The 16,339-nt window shown below is 41.7% G+C and overlaps 1 non-coding gene across 1 annotated transcript; it reads right to left on the reverse strand.

Moving 5' to 3' along the window:
- Positions 1 to 11,268: 11,268 nt before the first annotated feature.
- On the reverse strand, positions 11,269 to 11,342 carry Trnat-ugu (transfer RNA threonine (anticodon UGU)). The gene has a single exon. It is a non-coding gene; the product is annotated as a tRNA-Thr (tRNA).
- Positions 11,343 to 16,339: the final 4,997 nt, after the last annotated feature.

A 16,339-nucleotide genomic window follows, 5' to 3' on the forward strand; every position in this document is an offset into this window, starting at 1 on the left:
GCCTGAGAACGATTGCTGGAACAACAGGATATGTTCCTATAAAATCTACCAAATTTAGCGACGTACAAAAATTCGTTTCATTTATGAAGAACATTGATTATATTGTGATGAGAGTTATGCATGCTCAGTGGTTCCAAATGAAACGATTAGTGTTTGTTTATGAAACTGAAAATGACTACCGTTGGTTCATCTAGTAGAAATTTCAAACACTGTGTTAAATTTTGGAAGGCGTACTTGACGTTACAAATGTATGTCTCTGTTTAATTTAAATGTCTGGAAAAACATGGCGTTGTTATTTCTTTCGTCTGGTTTTCAATGTATGTGATCCACCACTTCTGAATCTCAGGGTGTTTTATTGTATTGTGGTGAAAATATTGGCAAACAGTTAATAAATTGCCTCAAAGTACAGGAAAAGTAAAAAATACATTACAAATTTGGAATGATGTAGAAATTTATTGAAATAACTTACAGAAATGGTAGATGTGTCATTTTGTGGCAAACAATTTCAGGTTCCACATAAAATTGTCAAGTGTCATTTTGGTTCTACATGATTAACATTTGTGATGCGTCAAACATCCTACCAGTAATCAGTTACTTCCCACACCCTTCACAGCAAATCGGGTGTAAGTTGAGCAAAGGCAACGTAGATTCGATTTTACAGGTCAGCTAAAATTTTTGGTAGGGGAGGAACATACACTGTCTTTGAAGGAACCCAGACAAACGAATGCAGTGGTGTCAAGTCTGGGTGGCCATGCCGTGGGTGGCCATGTCATCTGCCCTTCACGGCCAGTCCATCGACGTGGAAAGCGATTATCGAGAATACCTCGAACTTCCGTGAGGAAATGAAGTGGTGCACTGTCTTGCTGGTAGTAAATAATCCCATCTCGATCATCTTCACCGATCTGTGGAATTAAACAGTTTTAAGATATGTCCAGGTAAAAAATACGAGTGACATTATCAAAAATGGCTCTGACCACTATGCGACTTAACATCTGAGGTCATCATTCCCCTAGAACTTAGAACTACTTAAACCTAACTAACCTATGGACATCACACACATCCATGCCCGAGGCAGGATTTGAACCTGCGACCGTAGCGGTCGCACGGTTCCAGTCTGAAGCGCCTAGAACCGCTCGGCCACATCGGCCGGCAGTGACATTATCATCAACAAGCACGTGACCTGGTGATTTATCATGACGCATTGAACAACACGTCTCAACAACATTATTGTGCCAAGAGTAAATTGTAGACCTGCCTGGCGGTTCTTTAGCGTATTCGGTGCGAAATTTACACCTAACAGTTATGTTGCAGAGTTCGTTTCATGAAACCAGTATACACTGCTCCAGTGAAAGTAGTTCTTTTATCTGTTCACTACGCTGGCGCTCCTGGTGGCTGAATGGGATATTGATGCACTACGTGAGCAGATATAGACTCAGATCACAATATAGTGGTGATGAAGAGTAGGCTGAAGTTCAAGACATTAGTCAGGAAGAATCAATACGCAAAGAAGTGGGATACGGAAGTACTAAGGAATGACGAGATACGTTTGAAGTTCTCTAACGCTATAGATACAGCAATAAGGAATAGCGCAGTAGGCAGTGATAGAAGAAGAAACAGGAGTCGATTTAGAAGAGGTAGGGGATTCAGTATTAGAATCGGAATTTAAAAGAGCTTTGGAGGACTTACGGTCAAATAAGGCAGAAGGGATAGATAACATTCCATCAGAATTTCTAAATCAATGGGGGAAGTGGCAACAAAACGACTATTCACGTTGGTGTGTAGAATATATGAGTCTGGCGATATACCATCTGACTTTCGGAAAAGCATCATCCACATAATTGCGAAGACGGCAAGAGCTGACAAGTGCGAGAATTATCGCACAATCAGCTTAACAGCTCATGCATCGAAGCTGCTTACAAGAATAATATACAGAAGAATGGAAAAGAAAATTGAGAATGCGCTAGGTGACGATCAGTTTGGCTTTAGGAAAAGTAAAGGGACGAGAGAGGCAATTCTGACGTTACGGCTAATAATGGAAGCAAGGCTAAAGAAAAATCAAGACACTTTCATAGGATTTGTCGACCTGGAAAAAGCGTTCGACAATATAAAATGGTGCAAGCTGTTCGAGATTCTGAAAAAAGTACGGGTAAGTTAGGGAGAGACGGGTCATATACAATATGTACAACAACCAAGAGGGAATAATAAGAGTGGATGATCAAGAACGAAGTGCTCGTATTAAGAAGGGTGTAAGATGAGGCTGTAGCCTTTCACCCCTACCCTTGAATTCGTACATCGAGGAAGCAATGATGGAAATAAAAGAAAGGTTCAGGAGTGGAATTAAAATACAAGGTGAAAGGATATCAATGATACGATTCGCTGATGACATTGCTATCCTGAGTGAAAGAGAAGAAGAATTAAATGATCTGCTGAACGAAATGAACAGTCTAATGAGTACACAATATGGTTTGAGATCGCAGAAAGACGAAGGTAATGAGAAGTGGTAGAAATGAGAACAGCGAGAAACTTAACATCAGGATTGATGTCAATGAAGTTAAGGAATTCTGCTACCTAGGCAGTAAAATAACCAATGACGGACGGAGCAAGGAGGACATCAAAAGCAGACTCGCTATGGCATTTCTGGCCCAGAGAAGTCTACTAATATCAAATACCGGCCTTAATTTGAGGAAGAAATTTCTGAGGATGTACGTCTGGAGTACAGCATTGTATGGTAGTGAAACATGGACTGTGGGTAAACCGGAACAGAAGAGAATCGAAGCATTTGAGATGTGGTGCTATAGACGAATGTTGAAAATTAGGTGGACTGATTAGTTAAGGGATGAGGAGGTTCTACGCAGAATCGGAGAGGAAAGGAATATGTCGAAAACACTGATAAGGAGAAGGGACAGGATGATAGGACATGAGGGAATGACTTCCATGGTACTAGAGGGAGCTGTAGAGGGCAAAAACTGTAGAGGAAGACAGAGATTGGAGTCCGTCAAGCAAATAATTGAGGACGTAGGTTGCAAGTGCTACTCTGAGATGAAGAGGTTAGGAAAGGAATTCGTGGCGGGCCGCATCAAACCAATCAGTAGACTGATGAAAAAAAAAAAAAAACCGTGAAGCAAATTCGAAATTGTTTGCCACAAAATGACACATCTACCTTTTCTGTAAGCTATCTCAATAAAGTTCTGTATCATTCCAAAGTTATAAAGTCCTTTTTGACTCAGCCTGAATATAAAATCATACAGGAAGGATCTCGGCCCATTGTCTTTCTTTCATCACCTGCGAAAGGCTAACAATTGAACATCAAGTAGTATTAGAAAATAATATTAATGATACTTGTGTCAACAATGGCTGGAACCCTTATTTCAAAGCGTTCTAAGGGAACTAAAAGTAAAATTTGTGTGCGCCCCAAACGGACATTTTGCTGTGTGTGGCTCGTACCACTTTTATTTTGTAGGCATGACCCTACTTTCTGCTGCTATGACGGCGTCAGGTGGTACACCCAAGGTCCACTTTACATGTTATATGTTTTACGATGGGTGGATTGTACATTCAGTTACGTTTGCGTCCATTTTCCATTTTATATAGCTTTGTGACGGATGGGTTACGTATCAATCTACTTTGACACACCCTGACGATGCCCCAAAAGGGTAAAACGCGTTATTGAGACTAAATAACGTCTCATCCAAGACGGTTTTTATTCGGAAAGGAATTAAACTCTTTTTTTTTTCATTTACTCGAAAGTAAGTTAACTGGATTGAAGCCCTCTCACTAAAGACATGTCCCCCAATGCTTCTCTGAAACTTGATAACTTAATAACGTACTGAAGTGTAGACAGTGTTGTAACATCGCCTGTTCCGCTGAGGAGACGCTTGTGTACCTGACTCCGGGGTCGTTTGCCTCTGACGTGAGTCTTGGATGCTCTCGGCTGGAGAGGAATTTGGGGAGGCTGGTGTGGTGTGGTGTGGAGCGGGACTTGATAGTTAGATGGGCTGCGTGGCTCTCCTCGGAGCTAATTAACCTGAAGGGCCCTTAGCTGCCGGGCACGCGCACTCCGTCTAGATGAGTGTCACGTTAAGGGCAGGGGCGCCCGCACAGCCTCCCGATATTCGCCCTGCCACCGTGTATCGTGAGATGGTCTCAGGCATCACGTTACACGATGTATCATCTGCACGCACGTCACTGAAATTTGGAAGATTCTGAGAAAAACTGCATTAGCTGACTCATGTGCCATGGTGCCATATGGGTACAGCTTTAACATGGATTAGACAATTCACCGGCAAAACCTAACAATATGATCGAGTGGCTGTAATCGGAAAAGGAAGCAATTGTCAAAAAGAAACCTTTTACGGGGAACAAGCAGCCAAATTTATGAATTCGTTTTCACAAAAATTTTAATGGAAGATGTACAGTCCTGCTTTGTGTTAATGTATCATGCGAAATATTTGGCACTTGTTGTCCGAGAAATCCGAGTTATGATCCAAAATCATCATAACAGTTATCTGTATTTTATGCAGAAAATTGTGGCATACTACATGATACGTCTCATCAAGGTATTTCAACATTATCACGGATGACTTGTCGTCTTTCAAGGTGTTGCAAGTGCTGCAAAGTAGAGACTGATCTAAATGGTTCTCCTACCTTAGAAATTTCGTGCTCCACCCACATTTCAGTGACATTCAATGCCGGCCGATGTGGCCGAGTGGTTCTAGGCGCTTCAGTCCGGAACCGCGCTGCTGCTACGGTCGCAGGTTCGAATCCTGCCTCGGGCATGGATGTGTGTGATGTCTTTAGATTAATTGGATATAAGTTGTTATAAGTCTAGGGGACTGATGACCTCAGATATTAAGTCCGATAGTGCTTAAAGCCATTTGAACCATTTTTTTTTTACATTCAATGATTGTCTTGCTTCTACTACAGGACACTCTAATCCATCTGAGGGAGCTGATTTTCAAAGGAGTCTTGCATCTCTTTCTTCTTTTCTCAGTGATGCCGATTTCCATATCACAAGGCATGTAGGAATATCCTGAAACTAGAAATTTCAAAGCCACATGATCAGTATAGTTCTTTGCAATAAGGCAAATCTATATGAACGCGTCGTGGTCGTTCTTTCGGACATAGTAACATAAATTAACAAAACTCCCTTCAACACTAGTGAATCACACCGGAGCTACAATTGTTGCTATCGAGGGGCTAAAGTTGAAGTTAAAACTTCGCCCCAAATTCAATGAATTCGATAATTTTCGTGATACTTAAAAATCTATGTTAATTTGGGCTTCATTCTACATGGAAATATTAATTATGCATGGAAATATTTATCGCACTATTAATAAGCACCATGCACGTGGTATCTTTCGCATCTTTGCTCTGTGCACATGTGGTTGTCGAGCGATACACAAATCCATAATTGTTCTTCTTTTAGTCATCTATCTTTTGGCTGGTCTGATGCGGCCCGCCACGAATTTCTCTCCTGTGCCGACCTTCTCATCTCAGAGTAGCAGTTGCAACCTACGTCCTCAATTATTCGCTGGATGTGTCCCTATCTCTGTCTTCTTATATGGCTTTCACCCTCTACAACTCCCCCTAGTACCACAGAAGTTTTTCTCTGATGTTTTAACAGGTGTCCTATCGTCCAGTCCCTTTTTCTTGTCAGTATTTTCCATACATTCCTTTCCTCCAGCAATATAGGAACGAAATTCACATCTCGCGATCAAAATATGAAACTCATTTCTAAATTACGAGCTAAACTCCGAAGGCTATAGCTCTGAACGAGCACACGCAAACTTTAACTTGGTTCTGCACTGAGCTAATTACGTGAAATCATCGACATACTTATACCAAGGAATGACATTTATATTAGCACCGTTACTGTATTTAAAAGGATTCGAAATATTATTAAGGGAAGGAACACCAGAGCTTATGGTCCACGTTGGGAAAATGTAATTCAAACATCACGCACGAGAACTGACGAAGAAAATCTCGACGATTCGGAAATAAATACATTCCCGAACGCTTAATGGAATAAATGAAGTAGTTTCCCAACCAAAATGAGTATCTATCACTAAGAGATACACACACATGTTTTACAACGTGTTCCAGCAAACACCATGCTTACCACAACAACGTCCGGACGAAGAATGAGGATCCTGCCAGAGGCGGTTGCCGTGAGGACGAGATGTTTCAGTGGTACCTGGAAAATGGGGAACGCTCTGATTCACAGAGATTCGAACTTCGTCAAAAATTCTAAAATGGCACCCAGCGGTGGTCACCGCAGAGACCAATTTTTTTACTAAAGGAAGGGGTAATGTTTCTCATCGCCAATAACGAGAAGACTCGAAAATAAGCATTTTGCTGTACCGCTCTGGAGAAACTTAGCAAAGTCAGCACTGCGCTAAAAGATAACACAAGTGAGTCTCTGTTTCCATCACCGGCAGATTCGAAAGCACGCGCCCACATATTCACAAATTCCAAGAATTTCTCTGGGACATGGAGTGAATGAGAAAAGGATTCTGGTGATTAAAGAAACTAAATATTGTCGCACTTCAAAACAGAGAGAAACCGTCTATGCAGCACATACACGATTCTGTCAGACAAACTTGCATAGACAGGCACCATTCATTTCAGTTTCGACAAAATGTCAAGGTATTGATTGCTAAGAAAGTACACGCCAAGCAACTGTTTCACTACAGTTCGTCATGATAATGAGTAATACAAAAATGAACGAGACGCCTGTATCGACAAACTATTCATAGCAGACTTAGAGTGTTCAGATTTTTGAATTGGGAAAACAAAATATGCGTTTTAATTTAATGTACTTAAACCGTCTTCGTTTTGATAATGACACTGCAGTGTCTGCCTCCACAGAAAATTGTTTTCAGTTACATGAGGAATTAATAAAAGAAGAAAATAATTCAAATCAACAGTGAGTACACAGTAGCAATTGATAAGTCCTGAGTATGAAATCAGCGAGTGGAAGTCTGTAATTAACATCTCCAGGAAACATGTTGATTTATACGTTGGAGTGAATAATAATGCGATATCCACCGGACCATAATCGGATATGGTTGGGGTGATGTTTTTCGTTGATAACTAAGTTCTCTGAGACGCTCCCAGTTACCTTCTGGCCTCAAGGCTCCTACTACAGTCCTCTAATGGGACTCCACTCCTGCTACGTTCCGACCGAGCCATCGGCCAAGAGACAGTGTTGTCTCTTCAAAATGACAGCAAAACTTTATGGTTGCACACCATGGGGTACATCTCAACGGCATGGCTATGGAGACTCTATACCATCCAAACCAGAGTCCTAACAAGAATCCTGAAACCCTTCCCATGGGTGAAAATCACAGTTACGCAACAGATGTTACTGTTTGATACAGTAAAAACAGCTACTAAGAAAAAACACGGGAAAGTTTAGCAACAAAATTAGTGTACTAACACAAGTAATACTAGTGTTAAATGAAATTTATACGACCCAGCGGCAGCTGAATAATAGATTGATAGGGATGCCTGCAGATTCGCATAGACTACCTGATCAAAAGTGTCTGGACTCTTACCGTTGTTGTTGTTGTGGTCTTCAGTCCTGAGACTGGTTTGATGCAGCTCTCCATGCTACTGTATCCCGTGCAAGCTTCTTCATCTCCCAGTACCAACTGCAACCTACATCCTTCTGAATCTGCTTAGTGTATTCATCTCTTGGTCTCCCTTTACGATTTTTGCCCTCCAAGCTGCCCTCCAATACTAAATTGGTGATCCCTTGATGCCTCAGAACATGTACTACCAACCGATCCCTTCTTCTAGTCAAGTTCTGCCACAAACTCCTCTTCTCCCCAGTTCTATTCAATACCTCCTCATTAGTTATGTGATCTACCCATCTAATCTTCAGCATTCTTTTGTAGCACCACATTTTCAAAGCTTCTATTCTCTTCCTGTCCAAACTATTTATCCTCCATGTTTCACTGCCATACATGGCTACACTCCTTACAAATACTTCCAGAAACGACTTCCTGACACTTAAATCTATACTCGATGTTAACAAATTTCTCTTATTCAGAAACGCTTTCCTTGCCATTTACTATTGGATATTAATACGAGGGTTCATCCTTTGCCCCTATGATGGCTTGAACTCTGCTGACGACACTTTCAGTAAGGTGTCAATGTCTGTGGTTCACTGACCGCTCATTCTTCCTTAAAAGTAGAAACCAGAGAAGGTAGTGGGGTTCGGAGCGAAGTCGTTGTTCTGATTCATTCCAACGATGACCCACTGACTTAAGTTGGGGCTCTAGGCAGGTCAGTCCGTTTTAGGAATGTTAAGGTCCACGAACTATTATCTCACAGATACAGCTTTATAAGAAGGCGTTTATCGTGCTGATAAATCATGATCTCCAAACCGTTCCTGAACTGTTCACAGTGCTGTAATATACGTCCATATCCAACCGAATTCAACGTTTTCTTAAGCGCAATAAAGAAACGACAACTCTACCACGAAATCACCTCCTTACCTAAACATCACCTCCGCCGTTACTTCATTATTGGCATTAAACAGGATCACAGGTTACTTTCTTCAGGCATCTGGAACACCCAACCCTTGTATCCGAATGCCGCAGTGTATAGAGTGATTCATTTTCCAAATCATTCGTTTCCACTCATCCATTCTCCAGTGGCATCCCTGATTACGTAACCTCAAGCGCCGCTTATCACTGACTACAGAAATGTGTGGTTTATGGGGAGCCGCTGGATCATTGCACCCCATTCTTTCTGACTCACTACGCACAGTCAATGGAATATCTGGACTGCTGGTAGCCTTGTTCCGCTGATTTCATGCCATTATTTTACACTCGCCCTACGTAACGTTTGACTGTCCGTGTGTGTCTGTACATCATATCTACCTGCTCTTGATCTACCTGCGTTCCTTAAGCCCGTCTCACACGGAGCAAGGTTCGGCGCAAGTTTGCGAGATGGCGTGCATGCCTGTCGGCTTGCAGGGAAAGGAGGCGGCTATCTTCCATGCCGAAGCTCTCCCACGGTGCAAGATCGGCTGCATGTTGTATCGAACGAAGATGGCTGCTTCAGGTACAGATGTTCAGAGCAAACTGGCGTTATTAGCTGTTTTGGTGCTAAACAATGCAGAAATGCATGCTAGTGAGAGAAGAAGAAAGAAAGAATTGACGAAAAACTGGATTAAGATAAGAGGAGAAACGCTGGAAAAGGTGTGCTCTTCATGCTTCATAAAGAGTTGAGGTTAATTCGCATAACACGTACTTTTGTTTGAAAAGTATCACCATTTCATTACTGTTTGATTTTATAAATATACCGATAATGACTGTTATATACGAATTTATTTTATATGATAGAAGATCGTACATCCTTTGCAAATTTTATACGAATGGATGTATTGGTATTTGCAACTCTTTCGAGTGCCTCTGCACGCAAGTGTTTATTATAATAGTTTGCGCTTTTCACGACGTACAGACACTGTTCTTCCCTATAAGTACATATCAATGCTCCAATCGCTTCCTTGGACCACTGCGGTGCCATTATTTAATAATTATAAGAACTTCCTACCGCACCTCACAACAGCAGACAAGCGACTATCAACATAGGCTTCCCGCCCAAGCTTTCCGCGTCTGGCGTCACAAACGAAACGCCTCACGATTGGCCAACGCAGGTAGCACGCAGGGAACCTCTATCCTGGAAATCTTACAAGGCACCCAGCAAGGTAGCCCGCTAGAAGACGACGGAGCCCGCAAGGTAGCCGCCGCGCGAGCCAGCAAGGAAACTTACAGCGAATCTTGCTCCGTGTGAGACGGGCTTTAGCGTTTCCACCTCACAAGCACGTCACCAGCATTCAACGTGGACAGTTTTAGAAGAGCTAAAATGTCCCTGATGGATCGGTTACTCAGGTGACATCCAAAAACTAGTCCAAGTTCGTAGTCATGAGAAACCGGTGAGTTCGAACCTGGACACCGGTTTCTCATGACTGACCCATTCTGCCGCCATTGCTTCTCTACTGACAACACAATACTCCCCGCCTCGTTTCATACCGGCGTATCAGCCTCTCGTAACATCTTGTAGTCAGTTCTGTATACGTTAGGTGTCTACATCTACGTGGATACTCTGCAAATCACGTTTAAGTGCTCGGCACATGGTCCATCGAACCACCTTCACAATTCCCTATTATTCCAATCTTGCATAGCGCGCGGAAAGAATGAACACCTTTCCCTACGAGCTCTGATTTCCCTTATTTTATCGTGGTGATCGTTCCTCCCTATGTAGGTCGGCGTCAACAAAATTCTTGTGAATTGGCAGGAGCCAATTCACGGAGTTTGGAGGAAGCCGAAAGGCACGCGATTAAGCTCACGCAGGCTGGCATGAGGTCTGGAACAGGTCAGAGAAATAAGACTAGCAAAACAAGAGTAACTGGTAGAATACTTAACTTTAATCCACAATTGGGGAACATCTCTCGTTACTGTATAGGCTTCACAATAATAATTATCGAATGCTATGGCGACGTGCTAGGTCGTAGCAAATGACGTAGCTGAAGGCTATGCTAACTATCGTCTCGGCAAATGAGAGCGTATTTGTCAATGTAGCTTCGCTAGCAAAGTCGGCTCTACAACTGGGGCGAGTGCTAGTACGTATCACTAGACCTGCAGTGTGGCGGCGCTCGGTCTGCCATCACTGACAGTGGCGACACGCGGGTCCGTCGTATACTAGCGGACCGCGGCCGATTTAAAAGCTACCACCTAGCAAGTGTGGTGTCTGGCGGTGACATCACAAAAATATTTTCGCAATAGGAGGAGAAAGTTGGTGATTGGAAATTCGTGAGTAGATTCGGTCGCAGCGAAAAAGATACTTTTGATCAGACAGTATATAACCCCCGAGAGATCCAAAATTAAAAGAGATCCACGACGGTGCAACCAGCAGTAGAGTTGCAACAAAACAAAAAATAAAATGTGTAAATACCATGTCTAGGTGGGATTACTGTTAAGTTCGGCATCTCATTTTGCTTTTTGTAAGTTATCGATGTGCGCATCAGAGAGTGAGCAAGTTATTTTAGTGCTAAACAGTCTTTCGTCTTGTTGTGACACAGTCTTTGCCTCTGCACAGTCTGATATATTCTTAGTTGAAGTGTGGTGAGTGATGGACGTACTCAGTAGAGCTGAGTTGGTTTGTAATTGTATCTATCAGATAAAGAAAGATTTACTGAAACCCTCAGCTGCCGACAGGTGTTGGTGATATACCTCGATGTGGACAGCTGAGAATTTGTGCCCCGACCGGGACTCGAACCCGGGATCTCCTGCTTACATGGCAGACGCTCTATCCATCTGAGCCACCGAGGACACAGACGAATAGCGCGACTGCAGGGATTTATCCCTTGCACGCTTCCCGTGAGACTCACATTCCCAACTGTCCACAATTCTACAATTCATCTGTGTCCTCGGTGGCTCAGATGGATAGAGCGTCTGCCAAGTAAGCAGGATATCGCGAGTTCGAGTCCCGGTCGGGGTACAAATTTTCAGCTGTCCACATCGAGGTATGTCAACAACACCTGTCGGCAGCTGAGGGTTTCAGTTAGTCATCGTTTATTCTAGGGAAAATCTGCACGGTCATCAACAGTATCTGTTCTTTCGAGAACAGTTACTGTCTTCAAATATAAAGAAAGATTTATTGTATGGGACAGTAACAATGAAGGTGAAGTATATACTGAAAGGAGAAAAAAATATAAATTTTCGCTTTTTGTCAAAAGAAGACGTCTGAGCTAAGTTTGCAGCATTGCGCAGCTAGTTTGTCGGAATGATTATTATCACCTAGTTAAATGTTAACTTTGTTCACTTGTTCAGGACTGAGAGAAAGACCACACCACTTCCCTGAATCATGAATTAACATATCAACTGATCAAGCTGTTTGATTTTTATAGAAATTCTCTGTTAACATTGCACCCTTTTTAAAATCATGGCTCACTTTGTTGAACATAGTATTGTTCAGACCAATGATATGTTTGAAGATCACGCGAAGTTTTACTCTCTCTTTCTGAGTACATACTTCATTCTAAACTCTTTTTCTTCGTATGTAAATTCATAAGAAATAGTTATTCGCCTTATCCCACTTTTTAAAGAAGGTTTATCATTAGGCATTACCACATTGCACCATGTGGTATGCAACAGTCTGGATATTGTTTGGAAATTTTATTTAAAAATAAAAATCTAGCTTAACCGCTGCTGCTTGCTGTTTGCTGTTGTGTTTTAGAGAAGAGCCAGATAATTGTTTTACTTCAGTTACGCATTTAAAATAAAGGCAATTTGTTACAGTTCAATTCAAATTAGGTTGTGTTTAGTCAAACTTTAGGATATTAGTTCAAGTTGGATAACAGTTTGCGGATACATAGCTCTGGTAATTTTTAGACATTTTGTAGAGCGCGAGCTAAATTTGGGATAAATTCCATACAGAAACACATAGTGGGGAACGAACACTGCGACTTACAGTGCTTCAGCACTGAAACACCGCCAGTAAAAAGTGGTAGTTATGCCGTTGTGCTCCGAAATACAGTTTCAAGATGGAGGCGTTCGCAAGTATCTGCCCGGGAACAGAAATGTGAAGAAGTTTTTGCGTTTACACAAAACGTCCTATATGGCTCCTATTTATCGCCAACTAGGGGACGTTCATGGTCGGAGCGTCATGTCACGAAAAAATGATTGGTTTTGGTGCCATAAATTTGTTAAATACAGATCAGATGTGCCGCTCAAGCAAAGCTAACGTGGCAAATTGCGTCCACCTCAGATGACAGTATATGCGGTGTCGGATGATTGATTCATGAAGATCATCGTTTTAATGCGAGGCAAACTGCACACGAACTCCATTGGGAATGCGGTCGATTTGCTGCCTTGGGCGGATAGATTTCTACCCCGGCACTTAACACCGTAGGGGCAAACAGTGAGTGCCTCATGTGAGACCTGAGAAGAAGAAAGCATCATTTCACCGATACCCCATCTCCGTCCCTCGAAACTCCCAATTTTTCTTTTCAGTCATCAGTCTTCTGACTAATTTTATGCGGCCCACCGCGAATTCCTCTCCTGTGATTACTTCTTTGTCTCAGAGTAGCACTTAGATTAGATTAGATTAGATTAATACTAGTTCCATGGATCATGAATACGATATTTCGTAATGATGTGGAACGAGTCAAATTTTCCAATACATGACATAATTAAGTTAATTTAACAACATACTTAAGTTAATATAACAACTTTTTCATTTTTTGTTTTTTTTATTTTTTTATTTTTTTTATTATTTTTTTAAATTTATATCTAAAAATTCCTCTATGGAGTAGAAGGAGTTGTCATTCAGATATTCTTTTAATTTCTTCTTAAATACTTGTCGGTTATATGTCAGACGTTTGATACTATTTGGTAAGTGACCAAAGAGTTTAGTGCCAGTATAATTCACCCCTTTCTGTGCCAAAGTTAGATTTAATCTTGAATAGTGAAGATCATCCTTTCTCCTAGTATTGCAGTTATGCACACTGCTATTACTTTTGAATTGGGTTTGGTTGTTAATAACAAATTTCATAAGAGAGTATATATACTGAGAAGCTACTGTGAATATCCCTAGATCCTTAAATAAATGTCTGCAGGATGATCTTGGGTGGACTCTAGCTATTATTCTGATTACACGCTTTTGTGCAATAAATACTTTATTCCTCAGCGATGAATTACCCCAAAATATGATGCCATATTAAAGCAACGAGTGAAAATAGGCGTAGTAAGCTAATTTACTTAGATGTTTATCACCAAAATTTGCAATGACCTTTATTGCATAAGTAGCTGAACTCAAACGTTTCAGCAGATCATCAATGTGTTTCTTCCAATTTAATCTCGCATCAATGGCCACACCTAAAAATTTGGAATATTCTACCTTAGTTATATACTTCTGATTAAGGTCTATATTTATAAATGGCGTCATATCATTCACTGTACGGAACTGTATGTACTGTGTCTTGTCAAAATTCAGTGAGAGTCCGTTTACAAGGAACCACTTAGTAATTTTCTGAGAGACAGTATTGACAATTTCATCAGTTAATTCTTGTTTGTCAGGTGTGATTACTATACTTGCAACTTTCGACCTCAATTATTTGCTGGATGGATCCCAATCTGCCTTCCTCTACAGTTTTCACCCTTTACAGCTCTCTCTCGTCCCGTGGAAGTTATTCCGTGAAAACTTAACAGATGTCCTACCCTCCTGATCCTTCTTCTTGTCAGTGTTTTCCACATATCCCTTTCCTCTCCGATTCTCCGCAGAACCTCCCTCAGTCCTTACCTTATCAGTCCACCTAATTTTCAACATTCGTCTGTAGCATCATTTCTCAAATGATTCGATTCTCTTCTGTTCCGGTTTTCTCACAGTCCATGTTTCTCTACCACACAATGCTGTGCTCCAAACGTACATTTTCAGAAATTTATTCCTCAAATTAAGGCTTACGTTTCATACTAGCAGACTTCGCTTGGCCAGGAATGCCCTTCTTGTCACTGCTAGTCTGTTTCTTATGTCCTCCTTGATTCATTTTTCATTGGTTATTTTGCTGACTTGGTAGCAGACATCCTTAACTTCATCTACTTCGTGACCGTCAATCCTGATGTTCAGTTTCTCGCTGTTCTCGTTTCTGCTAATTCTAGTTACTTTCGTTTTTCTTCGATTTACTCTCAAACCATCTTCTGTACTCATTAGAATGTTCATTCCATTCAGCAGATCCTTTAATACTTCTTTTTCACTGAGGATAGAAATTTCATCAGCGAATCTTATCATTGATATTCTTTCACCTTGAACTTTAATTCCACTCTTGAACGCCAAATTGATCGTCATCTGCCGGCCGGAGTGGCCGAGAGGTTCTAGGCGCTACAGTCTGGAACAGCGCGACCGCTACGGTCGCAGCTTCGAATCCTATCTCGGGCATGCATGTGTGTGATGTCTGTAGGTTAGTTAGGTTTAAGTAGTCCTAAGTTCTAGGGGACTGATGACCTCAGAGGTTAAGTCCCATAGTGCTCAGAGCCATTGGAACCTTTTTTTTTTATCGTCGTCTAATAGATCCTCAATTTACTTTCTCATTCTTTTGTAGTACATTATGCTTATCAGCGTCTTGGATACATGAGCTGTCAATGTAACTGGGCGATACTAGAATGAAAGTTTGGGAGGTATGAGACGAGTTACTGGCGGTATTAAAGCTGTGAGGACGGGGCGTGAGTCGTGCTTGGGTAGCTCAGTTGGTAGAGCACTTGTTCGCGTAAGGCAAAGGTCCCGAGTTCGATTCTAGGTCCGGCACACAGTTTTAATCTGCAGGAAGTTTCTTAACTGGGCGATAATTCTCGCACTCATCGGCTTTTGCAGCCTCGGGAATTGTATGGACGATATGTTCCCGAAAGTCTGATGATACATCGCCATTTTCTATATTTTATACTAAACTTGAATAACCGATTTGTTGCCGCTTCCCCCAACGTTTTCAGAAATTCCGATGGAATGTTATCAAACCCTTCTGCTTTATTTCATTTTTTGTCTTTCAAAGCTCTTCTAAATTCTGTTTCTATTATGGGATCCACTATCTCTTCACTGTAGACTCCTGTTTCTTCTTCTATCGGTTCGTCAGGTAACCCCTCGCCCCCATATAGGCCCTTAATGTACTCTTTCTGACTATCCGCTCTCTTCTCTGCATTTAAAAGTGGAATTGCCATTGCACTCTTATGTTACCGCCTTTGCTTTGAATTTCACCGTGCCTGACTACCCGAGCGAAATCGAAATTTTTAAACCCGCGAATACCTAAAATCTCTAGCTGCATTCGGATAAAGTGCCAAACCTGCCATGACTGCCTCCGTCATCACACTCAGAGTTAAATATAACGGTCGCGAAACTGGGGAGGCTCCCACTTTCATGCCCAGAGGACGTCATGTGGCTGGCTACATTACCTTATTATGACATCGCAGAGATAGCGAATTCTTAGGTAATGCACCACTTGCATCAGCCAGTAAACTAGGAGGAGCCTTTATCTGTGCTCTTTCTTTATCAAGTGCACGCTTCTGTATCACACAGGAAAATTAAGCAAATGTTGCGATCTGTTACAGATAATCTCGACCGGGGAGTAACCGGAATTTACAATACTTTCTGAGAGTGATGCGGAAGTTTCTTGGTGATCTACTATTACCGGTCGCTGTGTTCAACATCAGCCTCATGTTAAACACAGGAATTTTGAAACATAAGAGGTTACTGAGTGCAGCTTGTTAAATAAACACTAAATTATGAAGATACGATAATGCTGGCTCACGTTTCGAACTATTGGGACTCTGTTGTAAGAACG

Source organism: Schistocerca cancellata, chromosome 1, assembly GCF_023864275.1.
Source record: "Schistocerca cancellata isolate TAMUIC-IGC-003103 chromosome 1, iqSchCanc2.1, whole genome shotgun sequence".
Taxonomy (NCBI): domain Eukaryota; kingdom Metazoa; phylum Arthropoda; class Insecta; order Orthoptera; family Acrididae; genus Schistocerca; species Schistocerca cancellata.